At 31.3% G+C, this 13,204-nt stretch overlaps 1 protein-coding gene and 1 long non-coding RNA gene across 2 annotated transcripts in view; one reads left to right on the plus strand and one right to left on the minus strand.

Annotated features, from left to right (window-relative positions):
* LOC118195988 (uncharacterized) overlaps nt 1–13,204 on the minus strand; it is a 406,615-nt gene that overhangs the window by 313,918 nt on the left and 79,493 nt on the right. The gene's annotated exons all lie outside the window — the stretch shown is intronic.
* CCAP (Crustacean cardioactive peptide) overlaps nt 1–13,204 on the plus strand; it is a 383,209-nt gene that overhangs the window by 235,470 nt on the left and 134,535 nt on the right. The gene's annotated exons all lie outside the window — the stretch shown is intronic.

Below are 13,204 nucleotides of genomic sequence, written 5' to 3' on the forward strand. Positions count from 1 at the left end.
CTTAAACCCCTCATGATCTTCAAATATGTGACTGTTGCAAGAATTGGAATATTTTATTTATTTTAAAAGCAATTACTTCCAACCTTTTACAGCTGACTACATAACATAGCTGCTTTGGAAACTAGTAACCAGAAAGTTTGCGTTGCCACAAATATTTTTGTAATTTAATCCTCTTTGTGACAAAATATTTCGCCATGTTTCCACCTTTCCCGCATGATATTTTAAAAATGGCTAATGCTACATACTTGAAATTGGATGGAATTATTTATAAGGGCACTATTTTCTAACTGAACCAACAATCTGAAGAATATTTTAATATTGAAAAATTTTATGCACGAAAACATTAACACATTTTTTTTAATAAAATACATTTTATAAACTGAACTCGAAATAAAATAAAAATTAAACATGAAATTTTTAGAATTTTAGGTTCTCAGTAGTTTCCAAATGTTATAAAAGCTATATATTAAATATGGAATTACATTATGAAACAGAATGTTTTAAACTGTGCGCGCAAGTTGGAAACATGATGAAAAATGTTGTCACAAAGCGGATTAAATTATAAAAATATTTGTGGCAACACAAACTTTCTGATGACTATTTCAGAAAGCAGCTATATTATGTAGTCAGCTGTAAAAAGTTGGTAGTAATTGCTTTTAAAATAAACAAGTTATACCAATTCTTGCAACAGTCACATATTCGAACATCTTATGGGTTTTAAGGTGTATGAGACACCTTAAAAAAGGTGGTGGATGATGATTGTAATTTATCTTTCAAATTAAAAATGCATTTCTTAAATAATATTGCGAATTAAAAGCAATGCATTTCTTAATTCTTCAATTGATGCAATTTACTTCATAATAATTCTCGGCATTTATACTGCACATAAATAATAATTTTTAAAAACATTTACGCTATTATTGTCGTAATTAATAAAAGCTGGTTTTGATGGAGTAAACTGCATTCCTTGGTACAGAATAAAGATTTTACTTTCGTCTAATGACAAACTTTTATCTTTGTGTAATCTTTTATCTTTTATCTTAAACCAGGACTTGGCCAGTGGGTACTGTAATCCCCAGTCACCCTTTAAAAGGAGTTGGCGAGTGGCTCCCGCAATTCTCCGTCGCCCTTTATAAGCGGGGGTATATAAGGTATTTCTCCCGCCTTCTTAGCATGCCTTCGTGGTGTAATGGTCAGCACACTCGGCGCTTATTCGAGAGGTCCGAGGTTCGACTTCCGGCGAGGGCACTGCTCATTTTTCATGTCTTCTGCTTCGAAATAACTAAATGTCTCTACAAATACGTTTAAAAGCCATTTTCTTAAAATTATGCTAGATCCAAATAAATCGTGATAAAAGAGAACGAATATGTTTTCTTCTACGTCACATTAAATCCAAACCGTGAACACAAAGATAAAAGCTTGTCATTGGACGAAAGAAAAATCTTTATTCTGTATCAAGGAATGCAGTTTACTGCAACAAAACCAGCTTTTATTCATTACGACTATAATGGCGTAAATGTTTTTAAAAATTATTATTTAGGCGCAGTATAAATGCCGAGAATTATTATGACGTAAATTGCATCAATTGAAGAATTAAGAAAAATGCATTGCTTTTAATTCGCAATATTATTTAAGAAATGCATTTTTAATTTGAAAGATAAATTACAAGTCGTGTAAGTCGAAAGGCGTTAATTTAAAAAAACTGAAGATTTTAAGGCTCTTGAATGGCAACACTTACAAAGCAGCGTTCGCGTAAATGCAACTTACAAAGCAGCGTACGGAGTTAAGGGTAGTTCTAATATGTTAAAAAGTCATCATGAAAATAGAATTAAGGTTATATTAATTGAAGAATGATGAAAGTAAAGAATGTTTTTAAATATGATCTCTGTTCATGTTCTTGGCATTTCGATTAGAATCCAAATTCATCTACAAAATATCACATGACTTGTGAAAATATTTGGCTCGAGAATTTAAGACGCGTTTTGATTTTTCCTTTGCGAAAAGGCGAAATTTTACTACACAACTCTTTTCAATAAATTTTGTGCTATTTATAATTTTATTGAGAATTTTTCATTAATTAGTGAAACTTTGGTCTTAGTTTATAATTATTATATATGAAAAAAAAGAACAAAATGTAATTGTTATTTATTTTTAAAATTTCTGTATTTTTACTTCCTTGTACGAAGCAGAATGAAGTACTGTAATTGCGAAAAGTGTCAGGCAGCATATTTCAACGAAAATATCCATTCTGACCGCTATCGAATGCAATTTAAAGATATTTTTGCGTCATTTCTGTACGTAAGGACAGAATAAAAGACTCTTTTACTCCGTAAAAATTATAAAACTGATTTAAAATGAATTCTGAGGAGAATTTTTCGTGTCTGTACGTACGTACGTACGTATGTATCTCGCATAACTCAAAAACGAGTAGCCTCAGAACGTTGAAATTTTGTATACAGGACTGCTATAACATGTAGATGTGCACCTCGTATTTTGGTTGCAATTGAATGCACCAAACATATAAAATATATTTATATATATCCACTCTGCTACCCGGCTCAGCGATCTCAGTGTCATTACTCTTATATGTTTGTAAATTGTGCATTTTTTTTTTATTTAAAAATGATTGAATTATGTTGTTCCTATCTTCCGGTTAAGGTTTTTATGGCTTTAGGATATCTGCAAACAATATTTGTAAAATTATAAACAATTTAAAAGCTGTTTAAGTGCTGTTAAGCCTAATTTTTAAATAATATGGCGGACATGTTTGTTTACATTTGAAACAGCAGAATAGAAGATTTGTTGCCAATCTAGAGACACTATGCTTCGCAACAACAAGGATAACGCCTTCATTTATTATTGTGAATTAAATTATGCTTAATCCTTTCTGGAATTTTTTCGAGGAAATAAGTGTTTAAGATTTACTAATTTTTATTATAGATATTTTGAGTTTTTATGTATTTTTGCCTTGTCGGGAAGTGAGAACAGAATTAATTGAATGAGAAATACTCAATCGTCTGTGAAAAACTGTTTCTTTCTTTTTTTTTTTTTTTTTTTTTTCGTTTGCTTAATTTCTTTTATACATCGTTCAAGATTTATTATAGTATTTGAAAAGAACATGTGGCAACAATTAGATAATTCTTCAAATGATATACATTTTGCATTATGAGTTATAATATGAACGAAATATAACGCTGTTAAGTGAACCTAGCGCCAGAGTGTCGCTATAATAAACAAATATAGTGAATTTTTTAAGAGTGCATTTATTCTATTGTGGTTTATGCGCTATCGACGAAGTAGATTTAATTCAATCCGATAAGTTTAAATGAAATGCAAGAAAAAATGCGTATAATTTAATATTCCGTTCGAGGAAGTCAGGTGGTGTACATATCAGATTTTTTCTTTTGCACTAATAGCGAGAGGAAATAAGCATTGCTTTAGTTATAGAGCGAAATATTCGAGGACTGTCCTCTTACTTAAATGTCCTCTTATAATTCAAGGGCAATGTTAATTCATAATTCATTAACAGAATTGCGGTTGCTTCCAGAAAATTTATTAAATATTATAAATGATTTGTGAGCGTAAAAGATTTTATTTTAATTAACTTCTGTTTTCAACTAATTATTTAAAGAAAAATAAGCTTCACAGGTTTTTTTCGCACATATTTAGTTACAAATATCTCCATATAAAGGGCATTACTTCGAAATATTTATTCAAAAATGTAATTTATTTCTAATCACTTAGTAACACAATAGTTGAAAAAAACTTTTTATTTATATTTTACGAGATCATGATTGTTAAATTGGATAAAAACTTAGATTGCATTTCCAATATAATCATTGAAGTGATTAGCTTTGGGAATCTGTAAAAGCAATTTTACAGATATATTATATTCTAGATAGGAAACATTAAAATTAATCGTTTATTTTTAGCGTAGACAAAAACTTTTTATTTATATTTTACGAGATCATGATTGTTAAATTGGATAAAAACTTAGATTGCATTTCCAATATAATCATTGAAGTGATTAGCTTTGGGAATCTGTAAAAGCAATTTTACAGATATATTATATTCTAGATAGGAAACATTAAAATTAATCGTTTATTTTTAGCGTAGACAAAAACTTCATATATATCTGCTTGCAAGTAAGAAAAATCTAAAACGATTTTACATGTAGCCATTAGTTTTATTAGGATGTTTATTAATAAATTTTAATCTTTTCGTAATTAATTTTGATGAAAAGGGCGAATAAAAGTATGCTTCATTTTATTACTGTTTGCAAAATTATCTTTTGGAGGACTTATATTGTCTGAGCTGTTCAATTAACAATATCATTTTTGATTATCAATGGCTAAATAATTCGGAAAATAAAACACATTTAAAGATTTTACGGATAAAAATTAAACGTCTTAATTTAGACGTTAATTTTTATAAATCAAATTCCTTGAAAAGTGCTTTCCTTTAAGCCAGGGGTCGCCAAAGTGGTCTATATAGACCCTTAGGGGTCTATTTAACAACAGTAGGGGGTCTATCTGACTCAAGGGGTCGAATGGGGGTCTATTGGGACTCGAAGGAAAAACAGTTCTTAATACGCAAATCACACATATCTAACTGCGTACGTAAAAATTTAAAATATTTTTATAACTGAATATTATATTCTTTATAGAAAATAAAATAATAAATCAGAAAACAATTTATTTAGCAGACTTATTTGGAAAATTTAATGACGTTCAAACAAAACTGCAAGGAAAAGATGTAACAATTATCCAAGCTCAGACAATACTGTTAGGCTTCCAAGTAAAATTAAATTTATTTACATCTTCATTGCTACGTAAGGATTATAAGTATTTTTCAAATCTGCAACAATTAAAAATAAAAGAAGAAGACTTGGAAATATATACAAATCATCTTCAAAAATTAAGCGACGATTTTAAACTGCGCTTTGTTGATTTGGAAAACATCGACATCCCTGATTGGATTATTGCGCCATTTTCGGCACAAGTTGATAACTTCGACATCAACATACAAGATGAGCTTGCTGAACTATTGTTCGATCTTGAAGCAAAAACGCTAATTAAAAATTTGACAATACATAAATTTTGGACTAATAAAAATATAAAGCAAAAATATATGAAACTTTACGAAATGGCTCAGTCATTTATGCTGGCGTTTCCAAGTTCGTATATTGTTGAAGCCGGTTTCAGTCACGTTAATTCAATTTTAACTAAAAACAGAAATAAATTAAATGTGGAGCTTCGAGGGGATTTACGGTTAAAATTGACTAATTTCGAACCCAATATAGCGAACCTTGCCAAGAAACACCAGGCACACTCATCTCATTAAGAAGTAAAAAATCTGTAGCTACTTTACTTACTGTTTCTGATTTATTAAATATTTAAACTAGTATATAGTTTTATTTTAATTACCTGAAAATTACCTTTGTGGGGGTCTATGGAGATTTCGAAAAATTATATAGGGGGCGATGATCAAAAAAGTTTGGCGCACCTGCTTTAAGCTATGGAGAACATTTAAAGATAACATTTAGAGAAAGTTTAAAAAAAATCATGTTTTAAGACGTTTCGTAGATACAAATTTTAATTTTTAGTATTTAATATTTTTGATGAAGGTAAAAGATTAATTTCTTGAAATGTCGTAACGATGCTTTAAATTTTTATTTTACAATAATGGCGGGTTTTTTGAATGAAATGTAAAACTACAGCACACATAAGAACTTATAAACTATTATTAAATTCAAACTGTATAATCGAGATAAATATAGCATGAAAAATCTAATGCATCTAAAAAAAATGCTCATCATAAACATGTATCACGCACAGCCAAGATAGTCGGATAAAACTGCTTTTCATGATAAAAAATGATGAAATAATTAATATAGGAAGATAAACTTTGTATAGAATATTTGAAAATTAGAAGAAAAAGAAAAAAAAAAACTGGAGTATATAAGGCTTTCGATGATAATATTTATTTATAACTTATATTTCTTAGAAGGATTATTATCTTGCTTTTCAATCTCACCACATATTTTGTACTACATACTATTTTTTTCATATAATAAAGGAAATATAATTTCATAAAGGAAGGCAATTATTGCTGGATTACTAACCTATCAAAAGAATCCTTCAAGCTCGATTAAAATCAAGAGTTATTCCTGTTATTGCTTCTAACGCATTGAATCTGTTAAAGATCTTCCCACTTTTCATGGCATGGTGAGAATCGCTTCCAACATTTTCAATACATCTAAACATATTTTTTTTTTTTTTTTGAATTGAGGAAACTAAATTTTAATAATATCTGCAGGAAAATTCCAATTATCCAGGCATTATGTATCAAGTTTTCGTATTTTTGGAACTGTTTATTTTCTTATCCGGTTTAATTTAAAAGTTTTTTTCCCGTAATTTAAATAATGAAAAAGGATTATTATTTTAAGATGTTTTTAAATAAATATGAAAGAAAGTATATGACTTGTGAACTGACCTATAGTATTTGACAAACATATAACCTATAAGATCTATTGGAAATTTGGTTTTTGTGATTAAGGCAAAGCCTAAAGGGTTATCTGTCTAAGCGGAGGGATGACTTCGTGGAGGGCTGTCTAAGGAAGGCTAGCTCGTACACACGCTACACATGTGAAATGAGTAGCGTGGGTAAAACCACGAAATACACATGGGTAAAACCCCGAAAACGCCCATGCTACCAGCCCATTCGTGAGATTCGAACCTTGGAGAGCACTACCACTATTTAACCCTTTGCGGCACAGTGTGTCCTGTCCGGACACACCTAAAAATTTCCTTCTCTAAGCACAGAAAAATTGAATTAAAAAACTATAAGTTACTGTAGGTTACTCTGAACCTTTTCTATTTATAGTAGATGGCAGCTCAACACAAACTAGTCCATATCTTTTAGCCATGTTTAGATTTTTAAGACCCTCATTTTTCAAAGAAATCATCCAGATTTTTTTAGGGTATAAAAGGAATTGTTTGAAAAGAAATTTCTATGTTATTTTTTGGCTGTATGCTAATCTCCTTATTCTATTCTATATTAGTTTTAAATTTTTACCTTGAAATCTTGACTAAAATCAAACGGCGAACCTTAGGTGTGCCCAGACGGGGCTCATCGATCATCTAGAACAACTGAGAGTCTGTATTCTTTGTTTCTCCGCATCTCATCGGTCAGTTCATTGACAACAAAGCTCGTTTCAGCACTGTTTCTCGAAGCTCTATTCAATCAGTGTGCCACTTTGGGCACACCCACACAATTAAAACGATTAGTGCTCTCTTCACAAAATTTTACTTGTGTACTCCTCTAGGCCTAATTAGACTGCCTAACTTTTTTTTTTTTTTTTATCAAAACTACGACTTTGAAAGGTAGCGGGCCGGAAAGGGTTAAAGATTTCACCGCTCGGCCCCTAGTGGGCCTCTATTGGAAAAGCAAATACTAACGTTTAATTTTTTTTATAGCGGGGGTTCTTAATCTCTTTAGTCGTTGGTTTTGAATTTTGTGAAAAGAAAGGGGATCATTCCCCTTTTTTCAATTCCCAAAATTCAAATATAAATATGTAAATGCATATAAATTTAAATTATTTTTTAACCTTTTACAAATTAATGCATAATGATAATTGTAAATTTGATTAAAAAACGCATAATACAGTAGTCTACATCATATTAGGTTATGAAGATGATGAACCCCAAAAATTTTGCAAAATTTAGCACGAAAAAATATAATATGTGATTTCATAACCCACATATTAAATTTCCATAACCCACATATTATATTGTTGCATTTCTTGTTAAACATTAGAGCTCGTAATAGTAAAAAATATTGCTAAAATGTTAAAAATAAATTAAAATATGACGTTACCCATAAACAAAAGCTTCTCATGTTTCAATAACAACTGTTCCCAGCATGCCGTTTTTCATTACTCGCATCATAATGTCTCATTAACTGTAATTCTTCATATCGTACCGCTAGGCTTTATTTTTCTCGTTAATTACTGTTTATCTTTCCCATCATCTTTCCTTTATCTTTTCAGTATTACCTTTCATATCCTAACATTTTTCGGGAATGCTTACGGTATGCGTGTGCATATTTCAGACTGCTTTAGTGATTCTTATCATAAACACAATCCTGCATTAAAATTTTTAATTTTTTACATCCTTGTACGAAGTAAAGGAAGTGTTGTAATCGCGAAAATTTTTGAGTATCATATTTCAACTAAAAATTCTTTTTGACAACTATCGAATGGAATTGAACGATGTTTTTGCGTGACATCTATACGTAAAGACAAAATAAAGGAAACGTTTTCGCAAAATAGATTGCAAAAAGAATTTAAAATGAATTCAGAAGAGATTTGTTTCGTAACGTCTGTACATACGTATCTCGCATAACGACGAGTAGCCTCAGAATGTTGAAATCTTGTTTATAGGACTGTTATAACATACAGTTGTGCACCTTCCTTTTCGGTTGCAATCGGCCGCACCAAAAGTACATAAATATATGTATATAAACACAAACACTCTGTTACTCGGCTCCGTGAGTTGGTAAATTACCCATTTTTTAAAAAATAATTTAATTATTTTGTTCTTATCTTCCGGTTAAGGTTTATTTTCCTTTAGTTAATCTGCATGCAATACTTGCGGAGTTATCAACAATTTAAAAGTTGTTTAAATGCGGCTAAGCCTAATTCACACCTCCTAGCAGCCACATTTGTTTACATTTGAAACTCGGCAGAACAGTGAATTCAGTCAGTTTCTGCACCTTCAGTGTCTTTTTACCGAGTGGGAAAAAGGAAAGTTTTGGTCCCACTCGTGAATTTATGTGCATCGAAAAATCTGCCTTCTTGCCCGCTGGCTGAATGGCTTTTTTACTTTAAAAAATTGTTTTAACTATATTCGGAGTTTTATATTTTTCAATTTTTAATAAAGATATTTTGAAAATTTATGTATTTTTGCTTTGTCGCTAAGCAAGATCTGAATTAATTGAATGAGAAATATATCTCTAATGAAATAAGTTTAAATGAAATACAGGAAAAAATGCGTATAATTTAATATCCCGTACAAGGAAGTCATGTGGAGTACACATCAGATCTGTAACATTAATATTAATTTTAGATCCCTTGAAGGACTGTCGATATACAGGTTAAAAACCAATCAGTAACGCGAAATAAATGTTTGTATTTTCTCTTCTTCGTGACTTGTTTTTATCAGTCTTTAACAGCTCTTGCTCACCTTAATATAATACAGTTTTCAATTCATGCTTAGTAATAATGTTGAAACATTTGCGTTAATCGATTGTTCATGTTATCCGTAATGGTACTCGTTAAGAGCAGAGTATTAATAATGAAGTTATAAGAAAATTACACATTGCCTGGAGCAGGGATGGGCCTCTACGGCCCGCCGAAAGGTTTTATCCGGCTCGCGAATGGAATTTGAATTTGCCGGTCTGAGGCAAATTAAAATTTATATATTATATTATATATGTATATATATTATTTCAAAAAAATAAATTGAATTTAAATACAAATTTAATTAATTCTTTGCGCCATTGCTGCAAGGAATGAAATTTAAATTTTTAAATTTAAATTTAAACAAACATGTAATACGTAAAAAAGCAAATTTAAAGTTAAAATAATTTTTAAAATGTGCAAATATATAAGAGATTTAATTTCAGAACTAATCTACAATATCATTTAAATTCAGATAGCATAAGCAAATCAAGTGCAAAAACAAACCATGAAAATAAATTCACCAATTTAGCAAATTATACATATTAAAATTAATCTAAAAAAATTTTTAAAAATAAGTGAATGACTGTTGAGCAAGCTCTCTATATATATATTTATATATTATGTACCCTTTTCTACTTTGTTTAAATATTACTTTTTTTTCTTTCTTTTTTTCCAAAAGACTGATGACCTTTTTACTTTATTTTTGTTTCACAAAAACATAAATTGACGGAAATAGCAAGCGCAGACAGCTTTCAGTCGGTAAAGACTGAACAAGACTGGCACCAACAAGCAGTTTTCTCTTTCTCGAGAAGCAGACATATGGGAATCCAGTATAGGTGAATTAGACCTCACATGTGGCAGACTGCGCATTTTTAAACTCCAGCGAAGGGCTTTTTTTTTTTTTTTTTTTTTTTTCCCGGGTTGGTGTGTATTTAATTATGGCAAAGCACACGAGGGCTATCTGCCTAAGGAAAGGGATGCCTTCGTGCAGGGAAACTGGCTCGTATACACGTTACATAAGATTAAAACCACGAAAACACCCATGCAGGCAGCTCGTTCGCGGGATTCGAACCTCGGACCGAAATACCAGTGTTTAGCGACTTTACATCTCGGCCGCTGGTAGGCCGGGGGGGGGCGGGAGTTCTAATACCATTGATTGCGTATGGGAAGATTTTGAGGTATAGCTTCATTGTGAATAGTGGTGGAATTATTAAAATTATAGCCTAACTAGTGCTTGTTTAGGAACATTCCCATCACTTCACATCTAAGCATAAGCATGATTCCAATTACGATGCAATATTCGAATACAAAAGAAAACAAAATGCAGAAAGTCTTCGTAAAAAATTTCTAGGCCGACAATTTTTTTTTTCAAGAAGGTAAACAGTATCCAGATTCTGGACGGGTACAGGATAACTTTTAAAAGAACATAATTCGAGCTTATTGGGCAGAATAATTTGTTTCTTGAAGAAAAAGGATCACTTGATGATATCTCTCAAAATGCATAATAATCTTGACTAAGTTTTTATAAAATATGCCTCGGTCTTAAGCTGAAATTTGCCAAATTTAAATTTTAGATCTATTTTTCCCATCTGCATAAACAAAAATGTATCCTAAGCTACCATATTTTTTATGCTAAAATTTTATCACCCATTAAAAAACTGTAGATTTAAAGGAAAAAATATGAGAGGTGAAAAAAAATGAGATAATTTAAAATTTATATTTAATAAGACTTGCCAGACTTTTGAAGCATGCAAACAATGTGTCCAAGCTTACCTTTCAACGTTAGAATTCTCTTGAGAAAATAACGTTAGATTATTTTCCTTCACGACTTGTGACACTTCATGAGAAAATTAAAAAATTATTATCTTGGTTATTCTTTAAATTATATTATAGGAGCTCTATACTGGAAGCTTCGTTACTTCATTGGATTACGTTCGTTGTATCATTTTCAAACTGCTACGAATAATTTTGAGGAGGAAATGTTATTAATTTTCGTAGCTGGAAAAGTGAAAAGTATTTCTTTTGGTGAAGGGCAATCAAAGGTTCTAAATATGCTAATTAAATCCACATTTAAATGGTGTTTAAAATGTTTAATATGGGGATTAAAAAGATCTTTGCTGAGCTCAAGTGAGTGAATCTTTTGGATGTGTACTTCTTCATTTAAATACAGTTATGCTTTGCAAATGTTTAAACAGTCTATCGTAACGGAATTTGTACTCATTAGAGGATACATTATAACCTAAGGTAAGAGAAAAGTAATCTAGGAGAAATCGATTTTCTTAACACCTATATTTGCTTAGCGTTATACTTTATTTATTTTAAAATGATGTTTGATTATGGACCAAATCTAAGAGAACAAACAGAACTCCGTTAAGATCTGCAATTTGCCAAGCGTTTTACTTAAGTTATCTTAAAATAATGTTAGCTGATTGATAAATCAATCCCCTTGCTCGAATTAATGGAACCTCGCTTAATGATAATTTATAAATGTAAAATAAGTGACAAAAATATAAACACATAAATTTCTCATGTTTCATACCGCAGAGTATCTTACTAGTTTACTAGAGTATCTTACTAGAACATTTGTAGAGTTTCCCTCAATTCAAATAACCAATTATTCAAATTTTTGTTATCTTTACTGTACTCCTCAACTTCCCCTCGCATTTCCTCGCCAGGATGCTAATTTGAAGTTAAGCGAAGTGAGTGTTTAAACGAGTGAATCTTGTAGTTTAGAGCGTGTTTTCCCTAGCCAGCTCACGTTTCATTTCCGATCTTGCTGCTATGTGGAAATGTTCATATACCATTTGAATAATTATCCCGCCTGGTAAGTTATCGAGTCAACCTAGTTGGCTATAATTTCAAGTGCTAGTTCAGCACTACTCTTTTTAGACTTGGAATAATTTCTGCAACAATGTTTAACCATTTCCGGCACGCCACCTTTTAAAGTTAGAGTTTTGATATTAAAAAAAAAAAAAAAAAAAAAAAAAAAAAAAAAAAAGGCAGTCTAATTAGGCCTAGAGTAAAATTTTGTGAAGTAAACACAAGTAAAATTTGTGAACAAAAGTAAAATTTTGTGAAGATAGCACTCATCGTTTACACTGATTGAACAGAACTTCAAAAAGAGTGCTGAAACGAGCATTGTTTCAATGAACTGGCCGATGAGATGCGGAGAAACAAAGAAATACAGACTCTCAGTTGTCCTAGATTATCGGTGAGCCCGGTCGGGGCACACCTAGGGTTCGCCGTTTGATTTTAGGCAAGATTTCGCGGGAAACATTTAAAATTAATATAGAATAAGGAGATTAGCATACAGAGAAAAAAATAACATAGACATTTCTTTTCAAACGATTCCTTTTCTACCCTAAAAAAAATCTGGAAATTTCTTTGAAAAATGAGGGTCTTAAAAAACTAAACATGGCTAAAATATTTCGACTTCGGTTTGTGTTGAGCTGCCCTCTACTATAAATAAAGAAGGTTCAGAGTAACCTATAGTAACCCATAAATCCTTTTTCATTCAATTTTTCTGAAGGAAAATTTTAGGTGTGTCCAGACCGGACACACTGTGCCGCAAAGGGTTAGGTTCCACCGCAAGTTGCCGGTGTTATTGTAAAGCACGAAGTACGTGTCTTTCTGTTCAAAGTTGAGAATAATAAAGGGTTATTTTCACCTTCCTTCTGTGCTGGTATTCTTTCACGCCTGTGCGAGAAGTCGCCAGGTTCATTAGTAGGATCTCGTAGAGTTTATGTGATTCATCAGAGTATTTATGTGAGAACGAATTGGAATATTGTTTAGCTTCTGTCCGAGAGGATGGAATAACTGAACAAGAAAAGTTTAAACTCCGAGATATCGAGACGAGATCCTTGATCAATATGTCCGCCCATATGCCGCTGCTATTGGTCCTGGATTTTTTCTGATGGACGACAATGCGCGACCACACCGAGCTCGGGTTTCTGAAGAATA

The sequence above is a fragment of the Stegodyphus dumicola genome, chromosome 1, assembly GCF_044657685.1.
Source record: "Stegodyphus dumicola isolate Sdum_Otavi_A_Nest chromosome 1, ASM4465768v1".
In the NCBI taxonomy this organism is placed as follows: Eukaryota; Metazoa; Arthropoda; class Arachnida; order Araneae; family Eresidae; genus Stegodyphus; species Stegodyphus dumicola.